The sequence below is a fragment of the Lontra canadensis genome, unplaced genomic scaffold (genome assembly GCF_010015895.1).
Source record: "Lontra canadensis isolate GAN:19392208 unplaced genomic scaffold, GSC_riverotter_1.0 scaffold45, whole genome shotgun sequence".
Classification (NCBI taxonomy): domain Eukaryota; kingdom Metazoa; phylum Chordata; class Mammalia; order Carnivora; family Mustelidae; genus Lontra; species Lontra canadensis.
Genome location: NW_022631039.1, coordinates 11,515,782 through 11,538,555, shown reverse-complemented (window position 1 = coordinate 11,538,555; position 22,774 = coordinate 11,515,782). Strand labels below are relative to the sequence as shown.

At 53.5% G+C, this 22,774-nt stretch overlaps 1 long non-coding RNA gene across 1 annotated transcript; it reads left to right on the top strand.

Moving 5' to 3' along the window:
- LOC116876518 lies at nucleotides 1–22,774 on the top strand. The gene is made up of 4 exons (XR_004384401.1): nucleotides 1–473; nucleotides 9,991–10,241; nucleotides 10,658–10,752; nucleotides 22,763–22,774. It is a non-coding gene; the product is annotated as an uncharacterized LOC116876518 (long non-coding RNA).

The following is a 22,774-nucleotide window of genomic DNA, read 5'->3' as shown; positions in this document are numbered from 1 at the left end:
GCGGAGCTCCCCCCGCCCCAAGCGCGGCCTGCGGTCCCCGCCGGGCCCGGCCACGTCCGCTACCCACGAGGCCGCCATAAAAGGCAAGGGGCCGCAGGTCGCGCAGCCAAACTTAGTCATCCGGCCCGCGGGTCGCCGGGCTGCGCGCAGCAGCTTCCTCCCCGAACTTCCCGTTTTCCGAGGGGCCCGGGGAGGGGGCCGAGGTGCGCCTGGGCCTTTCGAAACGCCTCGGCTCCCAGTGACTGGGGGCTTGGCCAGGGGGCGTCCCCGGCAGGCGCGTTCATGCCGGAGCTGCGAGTCCGCTCGGCGCCTCCAGGAGACGCCTGCGGGGGAGGCCCAGGCCGCTGCCCGGGGAAATCTCAGCCGGCAGCCAGAAGCCATCTGTGCAATGTGAGAGCGTCGGGCCGAAACCACCCTGACAGCGTCCCTGGAGCAGGGATCGGTCGGGGGTATGGGACAGCATGCAGCGCAAAGTAAGGAAGCGCTCGCTGGTGCTGCGCGGCCCGGCGGGGAGCGCATGAACCCCAGGGGCACCCCTCTTGCTGTCTGCTTTGCGCTACATTTAGAGCCAAAGCTAACTCGTGGTGAGGGCGGTCAGGACCGTGGCTGTCCAGAGTGTCCAGGTCCTGCTTGGCTTGGAGACAGAGGCAGGAGCCTTCCCAGAATAGATGGGCTCCCCCCCCCACATCTAGGGTGGTGGCCCTAGGGCTGCACAGTCAAGGTTGGTGACCTCGACTATGGGGAAATTATACCCCAATACAGACTGTTAAAAAAAAAAAAAAGGAATGCACACACAGGACACTCCCATGGGTTGTTTAGGGTTGTCTCCAAAGGTACACAGGTTATAGGGACTTGGGAGGGAGTCAGTGTTACAGCTTCGGTGTGGAGGTGGGAGGGGACGCAGGAGACCCATGGAAGGGGACATGCCCACCGATTTTGGTCTCCTCTATTCCTTTCAGAAAACAAAGCTGAAGGAAATGCGGTAAGATGATGACTAGGTCTGGGAGTACATTATCTTCCTCTCAGTCCTTTTCCACCTATTTGAAATATTGCACACTTTTCACAATGAAAGCGGGGTGGGGGGGGAGCACAATGGCTGGGAATTCGACATGGTGGTCAACTTCTTCGACCCTCCGTTTCTTCATCTGTACAATGGGGCCATCAGTAATCCCTTTGGGGAAGGTTTATTGAGAATTATATGCAGTGTTGTATGCCAAGTGCTGAGTATGAGCCCTGGGTATGCTGTAGGTGCTCGACAAGGCGGTCTGTATGGGGCTCCCCTTTTCCTGAGCCGCCCCTGGGAGAAGGGAGGACTTGCTAGGTTGGGGGGCCAGGGTGGGAAGGTCTTCAGCCCACAGCTCCATTAGGCCAATGGCCTAGCACGGCCTGGCTGGGAAGGCTTGTGTTTCTGACAAATGGGGCCAGCCAACCCCATGCCTTGCCTGTCCCATCCTGTCCTGACTGTCCTGTCCCCGGGGCCAGGGTCACTCTGGGTGAGGCTCAGGGCCAGAGTCCCAGCAAGACACAGGCCGGCAGGTCACCTGGCCTCAGATTCCAGGTGGCCGGATCATCAGGAAGCCTCTGTGGGTGGTGAAGACACACAGGTATGGGGGGTTGCCAGCCGGTTGGTCAGCCCTGTTGGGGACACAGAGTCCAGAGAGCCCCAGAGGGCTGTGGGCAACCCAGGGCAGCAGGAAGGAAGGGAGGAGGGTGCAGGGAGGAAGGGAAGAGGGGTTAAGAAAGGGCATCCAGGAAAGGAGAGGGAAGAGAAAAGAGAAAGCAAAAGGACGGTAGCCTGCTTTTCCTCCCACTATTTTTGAACTCCCATATGTGGGCACTGCATCTGGGCTCTCTGCTGAAAGCCTCCCATGATCCTCCTGGGGGTTGGAGACGCCCCCCCAAAGGCAGCAAGGTTACATGACTAGGCCAAGGTGACCTGGCTGAGAGGGGCAGGGTCTGGGGAGAGTGTGAGCAAGGGACATTGAAATCGTGTGGCCGGGGGCAACAGAGCCCAGGGTGGGGACTGTGAAGCAGCTCCAGTGAGCGGGGAGCCCTTGAGAGTGAGGAAGGAGGGGCAGGGCTGAGGCAGGACTAGGGCAGGACTGGGGCAGGACTGGGGCAGGACTGGCTGGAAGACATGCCTCTTGGGTGCCCTCTAGCGGGGACATTCTCCCTGGCTAGGCGGCTCTGTGTGTCCGCATTCCAAACATTAGGGAATGACTGGATTCTCCCCCTGGAGGACCCGGCCCACAATAGGTACCCCTTCATAGCACCTCCTTTTCAACCGTCCCTCACCTCCTCAGGCTCTTTCTCACCCCAGGCCTTGCTGCACAAGAGGAGGCCATGGGAAAGCATCAAGCAGGAGGAGCGCCCTTAACTGCCCCAGGACCTAGCCATCACCCTCCCACCAAGAGGTCTGGTTGCAGTTTCCCAGCTAGCCTACTGGGGGAGACATTTCTCTCCTCCTTTTTATTTTTATTTTTATTTTTTAAAAAGATTTTATTTATTTATTTGACAGACAGAGATCACAAGTAGGCAGAGAGGCAGGCAGAGAGAGAGGGGGAAGCAGGCTCCCCACTAAGCAGAGAGCCCGATGCGGGGCTTGATCCCAGGACCCTGGGATCATGACCCGAGCTGAAGGCAGAGGCTTAACCCCCTGAGCCACGCAGGCGCTCCTCTCTCCTCCTTTTTAGATGAGAAATCTGAGGTATAGAGGATACACAGGCACCCCTTCCCTGATGCACACAGTGGCACTGGGGAACTGGGCACCCTGAGTCTGCACTCTAGCTGAATGCACTTGACCCTGAGCGTCTGGGTGCGGCAGCCTCTGGGGCTGGCTGAGGAATCGAACCTTCCCTGCTGAAGACCCCGTAACATCCTCGTCTGAAGGGACCCTCTTGCAGAAGCCGACAATTCGCCAGGTCTATAGACTGAAGTTTCAACCAACCCATCCGTGGCCTACATTCAGTGAGGCAGACAGGCCAGAACTTTCACGGGATAACTGGGAGAAAGAGGCCAACGGAAGTGACTTATCATGGTAACCTGCACACCTTTGAGAAACATATTGGTGAGGCAGCAGCCTCATCCCTGTGCGGCTGCCTTCTGTGGCCGGGTGGCAGGGGTGGTATTCTACTGGGATGGACTCCTGATATCAGGGGGCTGGTGGAACCCCGAATAGTAGAGGCTGAGCGGAGACTTTTTTTTTTTAGATTTTATTTATTCATTTGATAGAAAGAGAGATCGCAAGCAGGCAGAGCAGCAGGCAGAGAGAGAAGGGGGGAAGCAGGCTCCCTGCTAAGCAGAGAGTCGGAGGCAGGGCTCGACCCCAGGACCCTGAGATCATGACCTGAGCCAAAGTCAGAGGCTTAACCCACTGAGCCACTCAGGCACCCCTGAGCAGAGACTCTTAAGGGTAAGAGGCCAGGTGGAAGAGGGAACACAAACAGGGACAGAGGGAGAGGGAGAAGCACACTCCCCTAGGAGCAGGGAGCTGGATGTGGGGCTCAATCCCACGACCTTGGGATCATGACCTGAGCCAAAGGCAGATGCTTAACCACTGAGCCACAGTTTTGTTTTGTTTTTTAAGATTTTATGTATTTGGCAGAGAGATCACAAGTAGGCAGAGAGGCAGGCAGAGAGAAGAGGGGGAAGCAGACTCCCCGCCGAGCAGAGTCCAGAGCAGAGAGCCCGACATGGGGCACGATCCCAAGATCCTGAGATCATGACCAGAGCCGAAGGCAGAGGCCCAACCCACTGAGCCACCCAGGTGTCCCTGCAGGAGTTTTTGATAGAGGCTAATCATGGGGCTGCTAGGATTGAAGCAGCTGATTTCTACTACAGTGTCGCTCGAACAATATAATGGGAAAACGCGAGGTCTCGTGGACAGAAACCTGACTAGAGCCCACACAGCCTAGAGTTTCTAGGCTTGAGATATATAATTTAATGCACGAAGAAAGAAATGCATATATTGGTTACCAGGCCACACATTTGTACTTTCAACATGCTGAGAGCTGTGGTCACAAAATCCCCTTTTTAATTCTATGTATTTTATTTTACAAATTTAAAAGCGTCGTTCCTGGGGTGCCTGGTGGGGGTGGGGGGGTGGCACAGTCGGTTAAGCATCTGACTTTTGGTTTTGGCTCAGGTCACTGAGATCCAGCAGGGAGTGGAGTAGGGCTCGGTGCTCAGCGGGGAATCTGCTTGAGACTCTCTCTCCCTCTGCCCCTCCCCCTTGTGCTCTCACTCTCTCTAAAATAAATAACTTAAAAAAAAAAAAAAGGCGCATCATTCTGACCAAGTGTCCATGATGAATGGGTAAACAACAGGTACATACAATGAGATATAGTTCTACTTTAAAATTTTTTTTTAAGATTTTATTTATTTATTTGACAGAGATCACAAGTAGGCAGAGAGAGAGAGAGGAAGAGAAGCAGGCTCCCTGCTGAGCAGAGAGCCTGATGCGGGTGATCCCAGGACCCTGAGATCATGACCTGAGCCGAAGGCAGAGGCTTTAACCCACTGAGCCACCCAGACGCCCCATAATTCTACTTTTAAAGGGAAGGGGATTCTGACCCATGTTAGGACATGGATGGACCTTGAGGACATAATGCTGAGTGAATGAGCCGGCAGCGAAAGGACCCATACCGTATGATCGCGCAGGTAAAGTCAAACTGGGAAACATAAAGTGTAAGGGTGATTACCATGGGGTTTAGGGGAAAAGAAAGTTTAAAGGGTAGAGAGTTTCAGATTTGCAAAGAGAGAAGGTTCTGGAGTGCTGTTTCACAACGGAGTATTTCTGACTAAACTCCAGTTAAAATTGTTCAAAATGGGAAATGTTATGTTATGCTATTTTACCACAATTTTAAAAAGGCGGGATGCGATAAAACCAACTTAAAGCCTTCAACGTTTTTTAAAAAGCATGATTCTGACAGGGGTCCCTATGTTGTTACCTTCAAATGCTAAAGACCACCGCAAGGTCCCCGGCACCCAAAAGGTTAAGAGTCCCAGCGTCTCCTATTGGCCGAACCTAGCAGGAATTCCGGGGGCGACCAGGGATTCTGGGAAGCGTAGTTTGCAGCCCCCTAGCCGGAGCCTCGCGGTGATGGGTGGGTTTGGGGCCGGGAGACAATGGCTGCAAGACCGGCATCCGGTCTGGCAGGGAATTCTCAGGATGCAAGCTCAGCGCGCCTGTGCCTACGCTGCGCACGGGCAGCCTCACACACAGTTGCACGGTCGTGCACACCTGTCCCCTTGCACCATGCAGCACGTGGCGCTCCCCATTAGCAGTCTGCATCTTTTCCAATCTAACTGCTCACTCAAGGATCTGCGGGTCAGGCTGGCAACTGCCCTCTTGCTCTCCTCTGACACATTCCGGCTGGAGCAAAGACTTTGGCAGTGACCGTGGGAAGGATGTGCAGGCTACAGGTGCCCAGGGAGGAGCGTGCCAGTCCGAGGGCCCAAGCTTGTGCAAAGGCCCTGAGGCAGGAGCCTGCGTGGCCAGTAGGGTGGGTGGGGGAGAACGGCAAGGGACGAGGTAGGGTTGGCCTCGTTGGCCACGATGAGGCCTTCAGAAAAGACTTGGGCCGGGTCTTCCAGGTGAGCGCTAGAGCGCTGCCTATAGGGAATCGAATGACACTTACTTTCCCTCTGGGTCTGCTGCGGAAGCCAAGTGACTCAGCAGAATTCCCGGGAGCTGGGGGCGGGTGTGAGGGATGCTCCAAAGGGGCTGGGGAAGGGCGTTGCCCGCGCGGAGGCCCCACCCCCAAGCTCTGGCGGTGGGGTGTTCCACCAAGCACACCGGCCCACTGGCTCCAGGCTACCTAAGGCCCCATCCCCAGGCCGGGTTGGTGGTGGGATGTAGTCTGACGATTTAGAGAAGAAGGAGGGAGCACCCTCCTGGCACATCCATCCCTGAGCCTGGGCTTGGCTGTCAGTGGGGCCGACTGAAAGTAACTGGCGTAGCTTGGGGGCTGGCGGTTGGTAGTTCCGGGACCCAGGCCTTTGGAAAGGAGTTGGGTGGACAGAGGTGCCCCGGTCTGAACTCCCTGCTGACTCAGCCGGGTCAAGCTCTCTTGGGAGCTAACCCCCTTCCTCTAAATAAAGCGAATCGTTCAATAAACAGGCCTGCAAGGATAATCATAAATTTCCTGGTGGCACATTGGGCATGTGTGTGTATGTGTGTGTGTGTGTGCGCGCGCGCAACGCCCCCATACAACACCCAGGCTGGAACACGTTTGAGTGGACCAGAGCACCAGGACCAACATGCTAAGAACCGAGCCTCAGTTTTCCAATGAATAAAATGGGTATAAGGACCCCAAGAATGAGCCTTGCTGGAGTTAGCGGCAAGCGGCGCGCTGCTCATGTAATTCCCCTAATTCACGGCAAGACCACACTCAGGCTCTTGCAACCAGGAGCAGCTGGCCTGAGAATGCGAATTAATAACTGTCTGCATGTCCCAGCTCCAGCATGCCTCCTTAGAAAAGTTGTCCACGACTACCAAGACAAGAGATACACCCTACTTCCTCCTAGGCGCGAGAGAGGAGGGGAACCCCACCCAAGACTCCGCAGTCCTCAGGGACCCTGCGCGGTCTCTACCTCCGGATGGGGCTGCGGAGCTCCTGACGGCCGCCAGGTGGCGCGAGAGACGCGCCTGCTTCGCCAAGCTGGGCGGGGCTGAGCCGGTCCTGGAGTAGGGGCTCCTCCGGAAGTCTTTGCCTCAAACCTATTTAGAAGCCCTTTGTACAAAAAAGAAGAAAAAAATACGTTTAAATATGAGCCAATATAGGTTTAATAACCGCCGGTCATTACATATTTCTGTGGTCAAATTACAACTGAACTAGCCTTCTCCGTCCTAGCCCGAGGCCTAGGGACCCCAGCATCCCTCTGAGATGGGGGTCTAGAGCAGAGGCCTGCAGACCATGTCCTGGCTGGGTTAGAGGAGAGAGAACTGGGTGGGGAGCTTCTCAGGGCAGGGAGGGTTAAGCCAGGCTTTAAAAGTGGGTAGAGGGGCGCCTGGGTGGCTCAGTGGTTAAAGCCTCTGCGTTCGGCTCAGGTCATGATCTCAGGGTCCTCGGATCGAGTCCCACATCGGGCTCTCTGCTCAGCAGGGAGCCTGCCTCCTCCTGTCTCTCTCTGCCTGCCTCTCTGCCTGCTTGTGATCTGTCTGTCAAAAAAAAACTTAAAAAAAAAAAAGTGGGTAGAATTTTGAGGGGAGGAGGGAGGGGATTCTAAAAGCTGGGGAGTTGGGGCACCTGGGTGGCTCAGTGAGTTAAAGCCTCTACCTTCTGCTCAGGTCATGATCCTAGCCCCCTAAGATCAAGCCCGCATCTGGCTCTCTGCTCGGCAGGGAGCCTGCTTCCACCCCCCAACCCCCTGCCTGCCTCTCAGCCTACTTGTGATCTCAGTCTGTCAAATAAATAAATAAAATCTTTAAAAGCTGGGAAGTAGAATAGGTTCCAACAAGTGGAGTGGGTCACTCAGGTGGGCAAGAGGATGGCATCTGGCAAGTGTGTGGGGCTGTGATGCCCTGGCCTTGCCCAGCTTGGGAGTGGCCACACTTTGTCCCAGAGTGGTTTCAGGGACACTGACAAATATAGAGGCCACCATGGGCTGTGCTGGGCCCTGGGTATACAATGGGCCTGCCTGTTTTCTCCCAACATAACACGATCCATAGCTCCCCAGGGCTCCTGAGAAGAAACTGGGGCCTCAGCCTGAACCTCCCAGCTAATGGCAGCTAGACCTCCAAGTCGCATGGGTTAGAATGGGCTGGACCATGACTCTGACCTGGGAGCAGTGGCAGGTCGGGGTGGGGATGGCGGTGAAAATTCAGGGAGACCCAGTTCTTGACCCCCTTCCAGCCCAGACCTGATGCAGGTCAGGGGAGGAAGGGCCCTGGGCTGGGAGATAGGTGTCAAAAGTATCATTTCCAAAAAGCTAAGGTCGGGACATGGGGCTCGTTCAGTCAGTAGAGCATGGGACTCTTGATCTTGGGGTCGGGAGTTTGAATCCAATGTCGGTGGTGGAGATTACATTAAAAAATTAAAAAAAAAATTGTCAGGGAACCTGGGTGGCTCAATCTGCTGAGTGTCTGCCTTTGGCTCAGATCATGATCCTGGAGTCCCAGGATGGAGCCTGCATCAGGCTCCCTTTTCAGCTGGGGGCCTGCTTCTCCCTCTCCCTCTGCCTCCTGCTCCCTTTGCTTGTGCTCTCTCTTGCTCTGTCAAATAAATACATAAAATCTTAAAATAAAATAAAATAAAATCTTTAAAGAAAAGCTAAACTCATGACTTACACAGTTAGACAAGGAGCATTTGTCAAAGATGTAATTCAACTTATTAATGAGGGAGCACTAAGATAGTAAATTGATGCAAAGAACATTTGAGGAACTGTATTTTTCGCTTTCTCCTACCCCCCCCCTAAGAAACTGGCATTGATACAATTCATTTAAAAATGCTGGGATGAGGGACGCCTGGGTGGCTCAGTGGGTTAAGCCGCTGCCTTCAGCTCAGGTCATGATTCTGGGGTCCTGGGATCGAGTCCCACATTGGGCTCCTTGCTTGGCAGGGAGCCTGCTTCCTCCTCTCTCTCGCCTGCCTCTCTGCCTGCTTGTGTGTACTCTCTCTCTCTGACAAATAAATAAAATCTTTTTAAAAAATAATTTTAAAAAGTGCTGGGATGAAAAAAAAATGCTGGGATGAGGGGCACCTGGGTGGCTCAGTGGGTTAAGCATCTGCCTTCAGCTCAGGTCATGATCTTAAGGCCCTGGGATTGAGCTCTGCATCTCCCTCTCTTTGCTTCTCCCTCTGCTCCTCCCCCCTTGCTCTCAAATGAATAAAAAAAAATATGTATTTAAAAAATACTGGGATAAGATTCCTAATTCAATAAAAAACAAAACCTGACTAATGTCCTTTGGGGCAATCAAGAGTAACCTTTGAAAGACGAATAGCATATAATTTCACTGACATGTGGAATTTAGAAAACAAACACAGGAACAAACGAGAAAACAAGTAGACTCTTAAGTACAGAGAACAAACTGGTGATTACCAGAGGGGAGGTGGTGGGGGGTGGGGAGTGGATGAAATAGGCGAAGGGGATTAAGAGATATAAACTTAGAGTCATAAAATAAGTAAGTCCCCCCCCCCCCAAAAAAAAGTAAGTCCCAGAGATGAAAAGTACAGCATAGGAGGAGCCCCTGGGTGGCTCAGTCTGTTAAGCATCTGCCTTCAGCTCAGGTCATGTCCTGGGATTGAGCCCCACTCTGGGATCCCTGCTCAGCTGACAGTCTGCTTCTCCCTCTTGCTCTCCCCCAGCTTGTACTTTCTCTCTCAAATAAATAAAATCTTTTTTTTTTTAAGATTTTATTTCTTTTTTTGTTTTTTAGATTTTATTTCTTTATTTGACATACAGAGATCACAAGTAGGCAGAGAGGCAGGCAGAGAGAAGAGGAAGCAGGCTCCCTGTGGAGCAGAGAGCTGATGTGGGGTTCGATCCCAGGACCCTGAGATCATGACCTGAGCCGAAGGCAGAGGCTTTAGCCCACTGAGCCACCCAGGCGCCCCTCAAATAAATAAAATCTTAAAAATAACAACAACCCAGCAACTTTTGTTGCTATCTTTTCTATCAGACACAAATCCACAGGTTAACCTATAACTGAGCCCTTAAAAGAAAGCAAATAGCAAGGCAAACAGAAGTTTCCTAAAGGGGTGCCTGGGTGGCTCAGTCGTTGGGCCTTTGCCTTTGTCTCAGGTCATGATCCCGGGGTCCTGGGATTGAGCTCCGCATTGGGCTCCCAGCTTGGCTAGAGGCCTGCTTCTCCCTCCCTCTCCCACTCCCCCTGCTTGTGCTCCCTCTCTCACTGTGTCTCTCTCTGTCAAATAAATAAAATCTTTAAAAAAAAGAAGAAGAAGAAGAAAAAGAAGTTTCCTAGAGAGTTAAATCACCTGTAGATGCACTTGTTATACAAGGCAGTCCTGCTCTGGGCCCTATTTCTAGGTTTTGGATGACTTTTCCTGACACAGGAGACGTGGATGCTTGGCCGTGACCCATGGCAGAGGTGGGAATTCTTCTGACTCGTTCTGGCCTCAGCCTCCTTAGCCAAGGGGTTCGGACCACATCTTCTGGCTCCTCCGACAGTCTCCACCTTCCAAGACCAATATTACCTCCCAGATGGACCCAGGATCCCCACTTCATTTCATCTCCACCCCTCTCAGGGCATCTATGTTTCCAGTTGGCCAAAGGGCAAGGTGCGGGGGATGACTGTGGCTACCTCTTCCTGTTGTTCTGCAGAGGACCCCAGATTTGAGAATTTGGGGATCCTCTTTGCCCTTGATTCCACCGAATGCCATTCAATTCAAATGGACTGAGCCAGTGGGGGGAGACCCGATACGCTCCTGGTGCTCAGGAGCTGGGAAACAAGGTCTGGTCTCTTAAGATAATGGGAGAGTCAGGCGCTTCAGTGGCTTAGTTTGTTGAGAGTCTCTGCCTTCTGCTCGGGTCCTGATCCCAGGGTTCTGGGATGGAGCCCTGCATCGGGCTCCCCACTGAGCAAGGAGATTGCTTCTCCCTGCTGCTTCTGCCACACTCTCCCCCATGACTCCCCCTCTCCCCAGCCATGTTTCTCTCTCTCTCTGTCAAATAATTTTTTTTTTTTTTTTTAAAGCTAATGGGAGAGTCTGAGACTTTGTGGATTCAGCAGGAAATTGTTTGGCAGTTGACTGGTAATGTCTGCCATGAGTGCAAAAGTGAAAATAGGTCGTAAATTCTGTATTTACCCACCCATTTTCCTAGGATTGATGTGAGGATGGAATCAACATTGTCAATGAATATCTTCACGTTGCAAGAAATGGACACCACCACTAAATCTTGCCTGAAACAATGAATTTTGGCTTCTGTAACTGTCTAGGGATAATGAGACTTCAGGTACGGTATGATCAGGGTTCTGGCTCAATTTCTCTGAGACTCTCTTAGCAGTGTCTTTTCCACAGGCCAGCTCTGTCTACAAGGTGACCAAATGCCTGCTACAAGTTCAGGTGGCACACTCAAAAGGCCACACTGACCTGGGGTAGACAGCAAGGCTCTGAGCCAGCAGGCTAAGCAAGAGCCCCGAGATTGCTTCTCATTGGACAATTTCAGTCACATGCCCATCCCTGGAGCACAGATCGTTGTCTGGGTGGAGGGGTGGGGTAGGGAGGAGTGGGGTGTGGGGAGGAGGAACAGGGCTGTACCCCAGGCTCACAATTGAGGGGAAGAGTGAACTGTGGAAGAAAACCAGTCCAAAGGAGGGAAGGGATGGATGCCGGGCAGGAGCGCCCGGAGAGCCCCTTGGTTGGGAAGAGGACTGCCTGTTAAGAAACCCCTCCAGGCTGTCTGAGGACTGCAATGGGGCCGACCGGCCGGGGAGGCGGGAAGCAGCGCTGCAGCAGAGGGATGCGGGCTGGAAGGGGCGACTTTGGGGAAGGTGCCTCGGGTTGGAGATCTCAGAAACCACGCCCTGCAGGAAGCGAGTCCGGCCTCCCGCCAGGAACCTCCACGTCCCCCTAGCCTCCTGGGGCGCTCTCGGCGGTCTCAGACGGCAGGAAGGGGGTTTGGGGGGTCGGGGAGCCCGCCCGCCCCGGCCCGGGACGCGGTGGGGGACTGAGGGAAGTACCGCGGAGCAGGGGTCGCCCCCTTCCCAGCCGAGCCTACAGTTGGGAGTAGTTGGGAACCCGGATCACTCGGATCCCATCCCATCCCCCGCGACTTGATTCCAGGCTCCCAGGCCCCCAGTCCCCCTCCGCGCGGCGCCCACACCCTCTCCCCGCCTACAAGCACGCTATTGGCTTTCCAGAGCTGCGCTCTCCTCGGATTGGTCCATCTCCGGGAGGCCACGCCCCATCAGCGGCACAAAGCGGAGACCCACCCCGCCTCGGCGCGCTCAGACTCCGCGGAAGCTGGAGCTTGGCTGCGAGCTCCGTCGATCCGGAGGCACGGCTGAGTCACGGACTCCGACGTGGGGGGTTGTAATAGGAGCTGCGATCGTGGTTGTTATGAGCTCCAAATGCATGCACTTGGGCCTTGGGGTCTCCGTCCGTGTCTCTCTACCTAGATCCCGGCCCTGGTGCTCTATTACCTTCGTGGAACTGACTCACAAGTCCCCTCCAACCCCAAACTCCTCCATCCACTTCCCCTTCCTTCCCGTAGTGCTGGCGGTGGGTGATGGGTGGACTCATTTCATTATTAGTTAGTTGATTATGAAGCTCATACGGATGAGCAAGCTGAGACTCAGAGAGGGTAGGTAATCTGCCCTAAGTCACACAGCCGTCAAAGGTAGCCCATTACTAATAATGAGGAGTGGGAAAAGGAAGAGATGTGGGTAGTGTAATCATCCGTGCTTCACCCTCCTCCAGTTTCTCCCCAAATACACCAGAGACCATAAGCTAAAGCAGGAAGGGGTGGTCAGGCTGAGAGAACGGTATCCCCAGGCAAGTTGTCTGGGGGTTGGAGGAGGGGATTTCTTTTTTCTTTTCTTTTTCTTTCTTTCTTTCTTTTTTTTTTTTTTTAAGATTTTATTCATTTATTTGACAGAGATCACAAGCAGGCAGAGAGGCGGGCAGGAGAGGGGACGGGAAGCAGACTCTCAGCTGAGCAGAGAGCCTGATGCAGGGCTCGACCCCAGGACCCTAAGATCATGACCTGAGCAGAAGGCAGAGGCTTTAACCCACTGAGCCACCCAGGTGCCCCGGAAGAGGGGATTTCAATAAGAAAACTTGGCAGTGGTATTTAGAGAGCCTGGACAGACTTTGTTCCCACCTCGCCCTCCCAGGCAAGTTTGGCCTCCTTGAACTTACCTCTGAACTCACCTCTGAAATGGAATGATAACAGCTGTGAGGATTAGATGAGACCTGCGCGGCGCCCGGCACACAGTAGAGGCTAAACATGGAGCATCTTTGGGTACCATGAAGACCCTGTGAAGGGGCCAAAGTCCACAGAGCATCCTTAGAGCAGGGTGAACCTGTTCAATGGGGCCAGAGAGAGAGAGAATCCACAAGCAGACTCCCTGCTGAGCCCAGAGCTGGAGGCAGGGCTCCACCCCGGAGATCCCGACCTAGGCCAAACCAAGAGTCACCAGCTCAATGGACTGAGCCACCCACATGCCTGTGGTTGGCCCTTCTGAAGCTCTGGGAGAGGGTGGGCAGGTGCAGGGGACACTGGCCAGGACTGCTGGGGTCAAGCTTGATGCGTGTGGCATATCTCCAGGTGTGTTTCACCTGTGTCCTCAGTGGCCAGGTCTTCCCTTTACCTGTCCCCCAACCAGTCAGTGGCCCTGTTCTCCTGTATTTATAGCTCACCTTCTCTGCCAGTGAGAACCTGGCTGCCATTATCCTAATGTTTCTGTTTATTTTCTCAGTCCTCTGATGCACCCCTGTCTCCCATGGCCACCACCACCCTGCAGAGGTTTTTCTCCCCGGCTCAGCCACCAGGCCTCAACTGGATCTCACCCCACATGGGCTTGGATGCCCTTCATCTCCCCTGCCTGGAGATGCTCTCCCCCTCCACTGAGCCCCCATTCCTGCGCATCCCCCAGGGAAGCCCTCTCCACCTGCCGGCCTCTGGACCTCCACCCCTGCTCAGAGCCACAGTGTGGGTGTCCACTTTGCTCTGCCCCAGCTGCTGGCCCCAGCGAATGGCTTTACGACTCAGTTGTTCCAGAGGGAAAGGAAAAGAGAAGGGGACAAAGAGAAAAGGAAGGGGTCTTCTCTGTTTCCTGCTTTATCTTGAGAACTTGTGCCAAGTATGCATTTATACCAACGCACTTCCTTTCGATTTAACAAGATACCCTATCCCACGGCCCACCCCCCCAGCACACCTGCTGGGAGAGTTGATGGGGGCGGGGGGTGGGGAGCAGAATGCTTCCAGGACCAGGGGTTAGGCTGCTGGGGAGGGCTGGAAAGGGCAGTGTGGGGAAGGGGGCGCCCTGGGGGAGAGGCAGACTGGGCAGACGGCCTCCTATCCTCTTAGTTTCCTCCCCAGACAATAGGCTGCCTTCTGCGGCGGGAGATAAGGGCCAAGTCCGGCAGACCAGACGGATGGAATCCTGGCCTCCTGTTTGCGGCCAGTCGGGAGCAGGCTGCTTCCCTGGGGCTGCCCCCACTTCCCCCACCAGCCTGTGGGTTTCTGGTCCCCATCACCCTGCGCCTTTGAGAAAGGGAGGTGCTGAGGCCCTGCCTTGGCCTCAGGACCCAATCACTCAAGGATAATGTTTTCTTTTAGTTTTAGTTAGGGTTTTTTTGTTTTCTTTCTTTCTTTTTTTTTTAATTGAGGCTTCCAGTACCTGAAGTACACAGACCTTTACCACTCAGACTCCGTGTGCGTTGATACGAGGGTGTGGACGAAGACTTCGGCCAGTGAGGCCCAGGATGGCCCCTGTGGTGGGGAGCACTTGGGCTGAGGGGGAGGTGAGCTGGATGGCTTTGTTCAGGGGTGGAAGGAACCTAAAATTTCTCAACAATTTTTATATGCGTTATATGTTGAAATGATCATATTCGAGGCATATTAATGGGTTAAATAAAGTATATCACTAAACATTGATTTCACTGATTTTTCTTTTTTAATGTGGCAGCTAGAACACTTCAAGTTACACCAGTGGCTGGTATGGAAAATTTCGAGCCCCCCAGACCCCTGGAGCCCCTGCTCCATCAGCACCTCCCCAGAGGTCACTTGGTGCTGTTACCCCAGACTAGTTTGGGTTGTTTTTGAACTTAGGTAAATGGTGTCGCACAGCAAGAGGCATCTGTGTGATGGCGTACTCACGGGGAACTTACCAATTCAGACCCTGGATCGGTTGAGGGGACCACAGCAGGGTCCTTGCCCTGGAGAGCCCACAAATGACAGAAACAATGCCTGGGGTCCCAGGGGCTGCAGAGGGGAAGGAGGGCCTGAGCCGGGCGAGGCCCCCATTCGAACTATATGGGGTTGAACTGTGGCTGCCCCCCACCTTTAAATTTGTAACCACCTGGAACCTCAGAACGTGAGGTTCTGCATTTGAAAATAAAGTCTTCGCAGATGTCACCAGCTACGGCGCTTGCACAAGGTGCTGGATTGTGGGCAGCCCTAAATCCCATGCACGCGGTGTCTTTGTAGGGGAAAGGAGAGGGGGATTCGTGTAGAGCGGGATGTGAGGATGGAGACCATGAGAGGACAGGGAAGAGATGGAGCCTGCGGCCGCAAGCCCAGGGCTGCCTGGGGCCACCAGAGGCTGGCCTAAGTGGGGAGGATCCTCTCCCAGGGCCTCCCGAGCAAGCCCGATTTCTGGCTTCTGGCCTCCAGAACCCTAAGGAAAGTCCTGTTGTTTTGAGCTATGCGGCTTGAGGTACTTTGTTTTGGCGGCGCCAGGAAACTCATTTGTGGAGCAGGAGGGGAACCTGGCAGCCTCACCCACCCAGCCACAGAGGGGAAACGGAGGCCCTGGGAGCAAGAGAGTGAGAGCTGCTCGTGAAACCCGGGTTTGGGGCCTGGTCCTGACTCGCTGGGCCTCCCCAGGCAAGACAGTGCATCTCTCTGAACAGCACTGTCCCTGAAGTGGTGCTGCTGGGGCTGGACAGGGACCCTCCAAGCAGGGCTGAAGGCACAGTGGATGGTGGAGAGGAGGACTTGTCCCTCAGAACCACACAGGTGCCCTCAAGTGGGTTCCAGAGTGGCGCAGACGTGCTGAGAATCTCCCCCATCGTCCCCAAAACCACTGTGTGGTCAGAGTCTGCAGCGTCCTGGGACAGTGGCTTTGAGGACACTCCTTTATTGGGATTTTGTGTTGGTTTTACCAATAACCCCAAGACTAGAACAGAGGCTGGGCTGGGGACGCTGCTGCCCTCCGCCCCCCACAAGTCCCCGCCAGACTAGGGGACCTAAAGGGAGGGAAGGGGACTCTGCTGGCCCTTCCCACCTCCATCTTCCCGCCTGGGGTGTGGGAAGCCCGGGACAGCGGGAGAGGAAGGGACAGAGGGGTCCCGCTCTGTTTCGGAGGCTGGGTCTGGAGGAGGGAAGCTGTGCAATATTACCACTGGTCATGACTCGAGGAGGCTTGAGGTCCCCGGGGGCCTATGTGGCCCTGCTCTCACTCCCCACTGCCAGCCCTACTTATGGTGTCAGTTCTGTCCCCAAAACAGAAACTGCTTTCTGGGCACATCCTCTGGGTTTTGCTTGGCTGGCCCTTGAGGCCCTCAGAATTGGGGTCTCTACCCCAGGTGTGGAGAGTCGCCTCCTGCGGGCTGCATTTCTTTCCCCAGCCTCGGCCCAGGCTGGCTTCTCCTCACTATCTTCCCACAGGTGACAACGGGAGCAGCATACACTCTCGCTCAGCCCTCCCATGGCTCCCCAGCGCTCTCAGGATAAACGCCATGAGCACAGGCCTGCAGGTCAGGCCTCTGCATTCTGTCTCCCTTCCTCTGCACCCCAGATCTAACCTCAGCTGGCCCCTCAACTCCTACTCCTCTGCTGACTCCAGACGATGCAACCCCTTTTCCAGAACATTCCCCCATCACCCTGTGGGGTCGGCAGCATTGCCTCCTTTTTACAAAACATGGTCCCACTCGGAGGCTGTCTGTGCACTGACCTCTGTGTCTTTGGGCTCCCTTTTTCACTCCAGTGGTGTGTGTTTCTGTCTCCTCCCAGAAGGGCGCTGTCTCGTTTACTGGGTGACACGGTAAGTCACGAAGTCAGGTATGGCCGCCATTCAGCTCCTGTCCCTGTGAATGAGACTCCTCCAGAGACCTCATTCCTATTGCATTCAAATTCGTATTTGTCCTTTATTGTCTAGCCTACTTCGCACAGCATCCTTGGGGCTCGTCTGTGTTGTGTGCTTTCTTTTTGACGGGTGAGTAATATTCCATTTATGGATGGACCACATTCTGTTTGTCCATCATCCATCGACAGACCCTTGGGTCGCTCCCACCTTTTGGCCAGTGGGAGTCACGCTGCTGTGAATATGGCCCCACAAATACAGTGTCCCCGCTTTCAATTCACTGGGTACAGACCCAGGGAGGAATTGCTAGATCACAAGGTCATTCTTTGGGGGTTGGTTTCAGAGAGGGGCACGTTTTGCAACTTGGCCAAGAGAATTCAGGAAAGATGTGCTAGAGGGGTTGGGAAAGTGTTTCTCTCTCTCTCTCTCTCTTTTTAAGTAGGCTCCCTGCCCAACCTGGTGATTGAACTCACGACCCTGAGATGGAGAGTCATGTGCTCTAACAATCCAACCATCCAGAAGCCCCAGTATTTCTTCGATGTGCAAAAATAGCCATCTGCAAAGAGCTGCTGGAACTGGGGAGTCTGGAGTCTGTGAACCTGGGTGGGAAATAATCACGTGTTGATCGTCACTAACTGAGTTTAGCATTTCCCTCCTTTATGTAAGTGAGCAACAAACCCACCCAGGGCCTAGGCCTTGGTCACGAACAGTGTCACTGATGGCTTTAGTGCATGTGACTCTTCCTGTGGAAATTTCACAATATCATTTAGACTCAAGTCATGGTAGTTCTTGAATCCACCATGAGATATTATTTAGTGTATCATTAAGAAGCACACATATTAGCATATCACATTTAAACAATATGTTGACAACTTTAATATAATTGATTTCCTTTGTAATCATATGTATTTTGCCTTCTGTGTTTAAATCATGATGCCGAGAAGAGGTTCATCAGTTGTCAAAAGCCTAGTCTAGATAATGTTAGGAAGATGATGTGATGTTTGGAGCCCTGGCAGCCATTTTTTTACTCTGAGGGGCTCAGCCTGATGGCAAAGCTGACTCAATAAGAATAGCAGAGGAGTGGGGGAAGTTCCAGGGTCCTTTCCCAGCTATTACCAGAATTAACCAACCCTGGAAACTCCCCTCTTTGGGACTTCTTGTTTCTTGCCATTAACTAATGGCTTCGTTGTTTGGAGAGCTAAGTCTGGGTTTTCTTTTTCTTTCTATCTTCTCTTTTTCTTTTCTTTTTTTTTTTTTAAGATTTTATTTATTTATTTGACAGACAGAGATCACAGGTAGGCAGAGAGGCACGCAGAGAGAGAGGAAGGGAAGCAGGCTCCCTGCTGAGCAGAGAGCCCGATGCAGGGGTTGATCCCAGGACCCTGGGATCACGACCTGAGCCGAAGGCAGAGGCTTTAACCCACTGAGGAACCCAGGCGCCCCTCATTTTTTTTTTTAAAGATTTTATTTATTTGGGTACCTGGGTGGCTCAGTTGGCTAAGCAACTTCCTTTGGCTCAGGCCATGATCCTGCAGTCCCGGGATCGAGTCCCACATTAGGGTCCCTAGTCACTAGGGAGTTGGCCTCTCCCACTGACCTCTCTCCTTTCATGCTTTCTCTCTCTCATTCTCTCTCTCTCAGATGAATAAATAAAATCTTTTTTAAAGATTTTTAAAAAAAGATTTTACTTATTCATCTGAGAGAGAGAGAGAAAGCGCAAGCAGGGGGAGGAGCAGAGGGCGAGGGAGAAACAGGCTCCCCGCTGAGCAGAGAGCCCAAGGCGGGTCTCAATGCCAGGACCCTGAGATTATGACCTCAGTCGAAGGCAGCTGCTCAACCTACAGAGCCACCCAGGCCTCCCTCTCTCTGTCAAATAAATAAATAAATAAATAAATAAATAAAATCTTAAAAAAAAAATCACGAGGAAGGGAAAATACACTTAGCAAATCCACATGTAAGTGGGCGCACACGGTTCAGACCCACATTGCGCAGGGCAGGGTGAAGTAGACAATGGCAGAGCCACTGGAGCCCTGTGGGGAGGGTGTGAGTGAGTGGGGAGGGACCGGGAAGGGAAGCAGGATGGGGGCACAGAGGCCAGACCATCAGGGACCTTGTTGTGCTGGGCGCTGGGCCCTGGGGAGCCATGGGAGAGGTTTAAGTGAGAAGGGCCCCATCATACTTGCCTTCTCAGAAGCCACTTGGGCTGTCCTGGTGGACGCCCTGGGGCAGCTGTACAAGGGAGACACGCTTGTTACCCTTGTCCCCCCGCTCCCCCGAGCATCAGGAGTTGATCAGAACAGCACTCGGGCCTCGCTGAACCAGGGAAGACAGATGCCTTGTTCCTTGCAGCTGACCTGGATGGGCTGTGTTCAGGCCCTGGCAGCAGTGGATGGTCGCCCCATTTGGTAGAAGGAGCTGAGGCCAGAGACGGGCCTGTCCCACTGAGGTTTTGCAGCACAGGTTGGGGGAGCCCTAAGGGGTGCAGGTCCTTCAGGACAGGGGTGGGGTGGTGGCCTGTGCTAGGAGACCAAAGCTCGCCACCAGCCAGGGGTCTCTCCGTGGCCAAGGAATCCAGGCCCACTCCTGGCAAGGATGTCTTGGCAGGACCGGGGCTCTGCTCGGGGTGCTAATGCCCTCTTAATTAGCCAGGCTCTTGCCAGGCACCTGCTGCTGCAGCCTCACTCTGCAAAACACGCTTGGACCTCAGGGCCAGACCAGCATCTGCCCCCCTGGCCGGTGCGGCATCCTGGCACCCCGAAAACGGCACATCCTTCCTTAAAGCTGGACTAGGGCCTTTTCTTTCTGTCCAGGCTTCGGTGGCCCTGTTTGTAACCGGAAGGCGCAACAGCCAGAGACTGGCAGGGGTGTTTGCCGGGACAGGGTGAGGGGGCGATGGCCTCCTTGTGCCTGCCTTGGCTCTGTCCCCATAGTGCTGGGGGACAGCCTGTGGCCTTGGATGGCACAGAGGTCCTGCAGTCCTGCCCTGGAGGGACGTTCCCTCCCCCTTGCAGGGCACTCTGGAGGGACGCAGGCCGTACCAGGCTTCCTCGAGGGGCCCCCTTCCACAGCAGAACAACGGAAGCCATTCACAGGCTCCGGCCTTCAGGCAGGTCATTTATGGAGGGCTGAGCCGGGGACATCTGGGCGTCTGTGACGTGGACAGAGCTTCTGGCCCTTCACTGCCCGGGCCACACTCCCCTCCTTCTGAGGGATGGGAAGCCCAGTCCCCATCACGCAGCTCTGAGGATGCTGGCTCAGAGCTCCCAGGACAGCCTCATGCCCTGCCCTTTTGCAGACGACGAACCAAAGCTTCAAGGGGGCTGTGAGGAGCCAGCGGAGCCCCAAGCCCTGGTCTCTGGGTGATAGTCAAAGAGAAGCTTTGGGTGGGGGAGGGGTTGGGGGTGGCATGTGAGGTCTCCAGGGTCTCACTGGGTGTGGTGTGAGGCTGCCAAGCTGGGTGTGAAGGGGGAGCCCTGGGAGAGAGCTGTGAGGAGGCTGGGGAGGCTGTAGCTGCCTGGGAGGAAGGGGTGTGACCCCTGCTCAAGGCAAGAGGGGGAGCAGCCCCCTGGGAGGGAGTACTCAGGAGTTTGGGTCCTCATACTATCACACCTAGCGGCGTGATTTGGTTGTGTTCTTTTTTTTCTTTTTTGGTTGTGATGGATTTTTAAAATTGGGGTAAAATTTACATAACATACAACTTACTATTTTAAAGTATATACTTCTAGGGCGCCCGGGTTGTTCAGTTGGTTAAGCGTCCAGCTTCAGCTCAGGTTGTGATCTCAGAGTCCTGGGATCGAGTCCCGCATCAGCTCCCTGCTCAGTGGGGAGTCTGCTTCTCCCTCTCCCTCTGCCTGCTGCTCCCCTTGCTGTGGTGGCTCTCTCTGTCAAATAAATTTTTAAAAAATTTAAAAAAGTATATACTTCTGGGGCACCTGGGTGGCTCAGTGGGTTAAAAACCTCTGCCTTCAGCTCAGGTCATGATCTCAGGGTCCTGGGATCGAGTCCCACATCGGGCTCTCTGCTCAGCGGGGAGCCTGCTTCTCCCTTTCTCTCTGCCTGCCTCTCTGCCTACTTGTGATCTCTGTCAAATAAATAAATAAAATCTTTAAAAAAAAAGTATATACTTCTGTAACATTAACTACATGCACCAGCACCTGTCCCTAACTCCAGAGCATTTCTCTCACCCCAGAAGGAACCCTGTATCCATCAGGAAGTCCCTCCCCATCCCCCTGCAACCACCCATCTGCCTTCTGTGGGGTGTGTCCCTTCATCTCATCTGGGAAACAGGGAAGACTCCCAGCTCATCAGAAGGTTAAAGCAGAAAAAGTTCTCAGCACAATGCCTGGAGCTTTTATGAGAATGAATGCCTGCCTCTCCAACCAGACAGACCCTGTGCCCCACAAGGGCAGAGCCCAGCAAGAGGGTCCCCAGGAGCCAGTCAAGCTAGCACCCAGCTCTCAGCCTGGGGAAGATTCCTGCCTTGAGGACTCCTGGAGGCTTGGGGTGTAGGAGGCGCTGGATAGCCCGGCTCAGCTCAGGAAGGGGTAGAGGTGAGCCCACGACCGGTCCAGGCAGTCATTACCCCAGACCGAGCTGGGAGCGTCAGCCCCGTAGGAATTTCATGACTCCCCACATGCCCTAGTGTAAAGAGGTGGTATAGACAGCCCTGGTGACTGGGAGGGGGCGCTCCTTGGGAAGGGTCATCAAGGGATGGAAGTGAGATGCAGAGAAAGAAGCTGAAGCCAAGACAAATATGTAAACAAGGCCCTCAGAAATAAAGCTATGCATTTCCGTATCTAATATCTATCACTATCTTCTATCCATCTATCTATCATCTATCAACCTACTATCTATCTACCTATGCATCTGTTTCTCTACCTATGTATCCATCTATCATCCATCTTTCTATCTACCTATCATTTATCAATCTATCCATCCACCATCCATCCACCCCCTATCATCTATCCCTCCAACCACCTATCTTCCCATCTATCATCTATCAATCTATTTATTCATCCATCCAACATCTATCTACCTATCTGTCCATCTTCTTTCCCCTACCTATCATCCATCTATCCATCTATCTATCCACCCAACCACCCACCATCCATCATCTATCAACCTACCATCCATCTATCCATCCATCCATCCATCCATCCATTCATCATCTATCAACCTACCATCCAACAATCCATCCATCCATCCATCCATCCACTTATCCATCTATCTATCAACCTACAGTCCATCCATCCATCCATGTTTCCACTTATCTATCCATGTATCTATCAACCTACTATCCGTCCATCCATCCATCCATCCATCCATTCATCATCCATCAACCTACCATCCATCTATCCAACCATCCAACCATCCATCCATCCATCCATCCATCCATCATCTCTTCACCTCTGTCTGCTTAACACATTTCCGAATCATCATAGAGAGGTCGGTCTGGTGGGCAGTGATAGCAACACCAGGAGGGCAGCCCTCTCACACAGAGCTATGGCACAGGCAAAAAGAGGGCTTTACAACGTCTCCCAGGTTTTATTATTGTCATGAAAAACAACACATACGTAAAAAACACTGAAGCATAGCGCACCCGCCTGTGCAGAAATCACATTCCATCGATTCCCCCCGCCGCAACACACAACATTTTCTTGGAGGGGGGGCTGGGTATTTTATTTTTTATTTTTATTCTTGGTAGGTTTTTCCAAAGCCTTTTATTATGGAAATGTCCACAAACAGTTATTAAAGTAGAGACGATCATGTAGGGAGCCCTACGTATCCGCCAGCCTGTCTGGAATATTGTAAGGCAAACTCCAGGCGTTCCTGCCGTTTCAAGTGCAGGACTTTAGGGAGGGAAGGTGAAGACATTTGGTTCCTGTTTCTAATAGGATGTTGTGCTGAGATTACGTCTCCCTCGGCATTTTTCTGAGAAACTCTGCAGGTGTCATTACTCCCACCTGACAGGCAAGAAAACCGAGGCACCAGAGGGAAGTAATTGAATGAAGGTCCCACGGCAAGTATGTGTCAGAGCCAGGACGCGAGGGACGCCAGGGT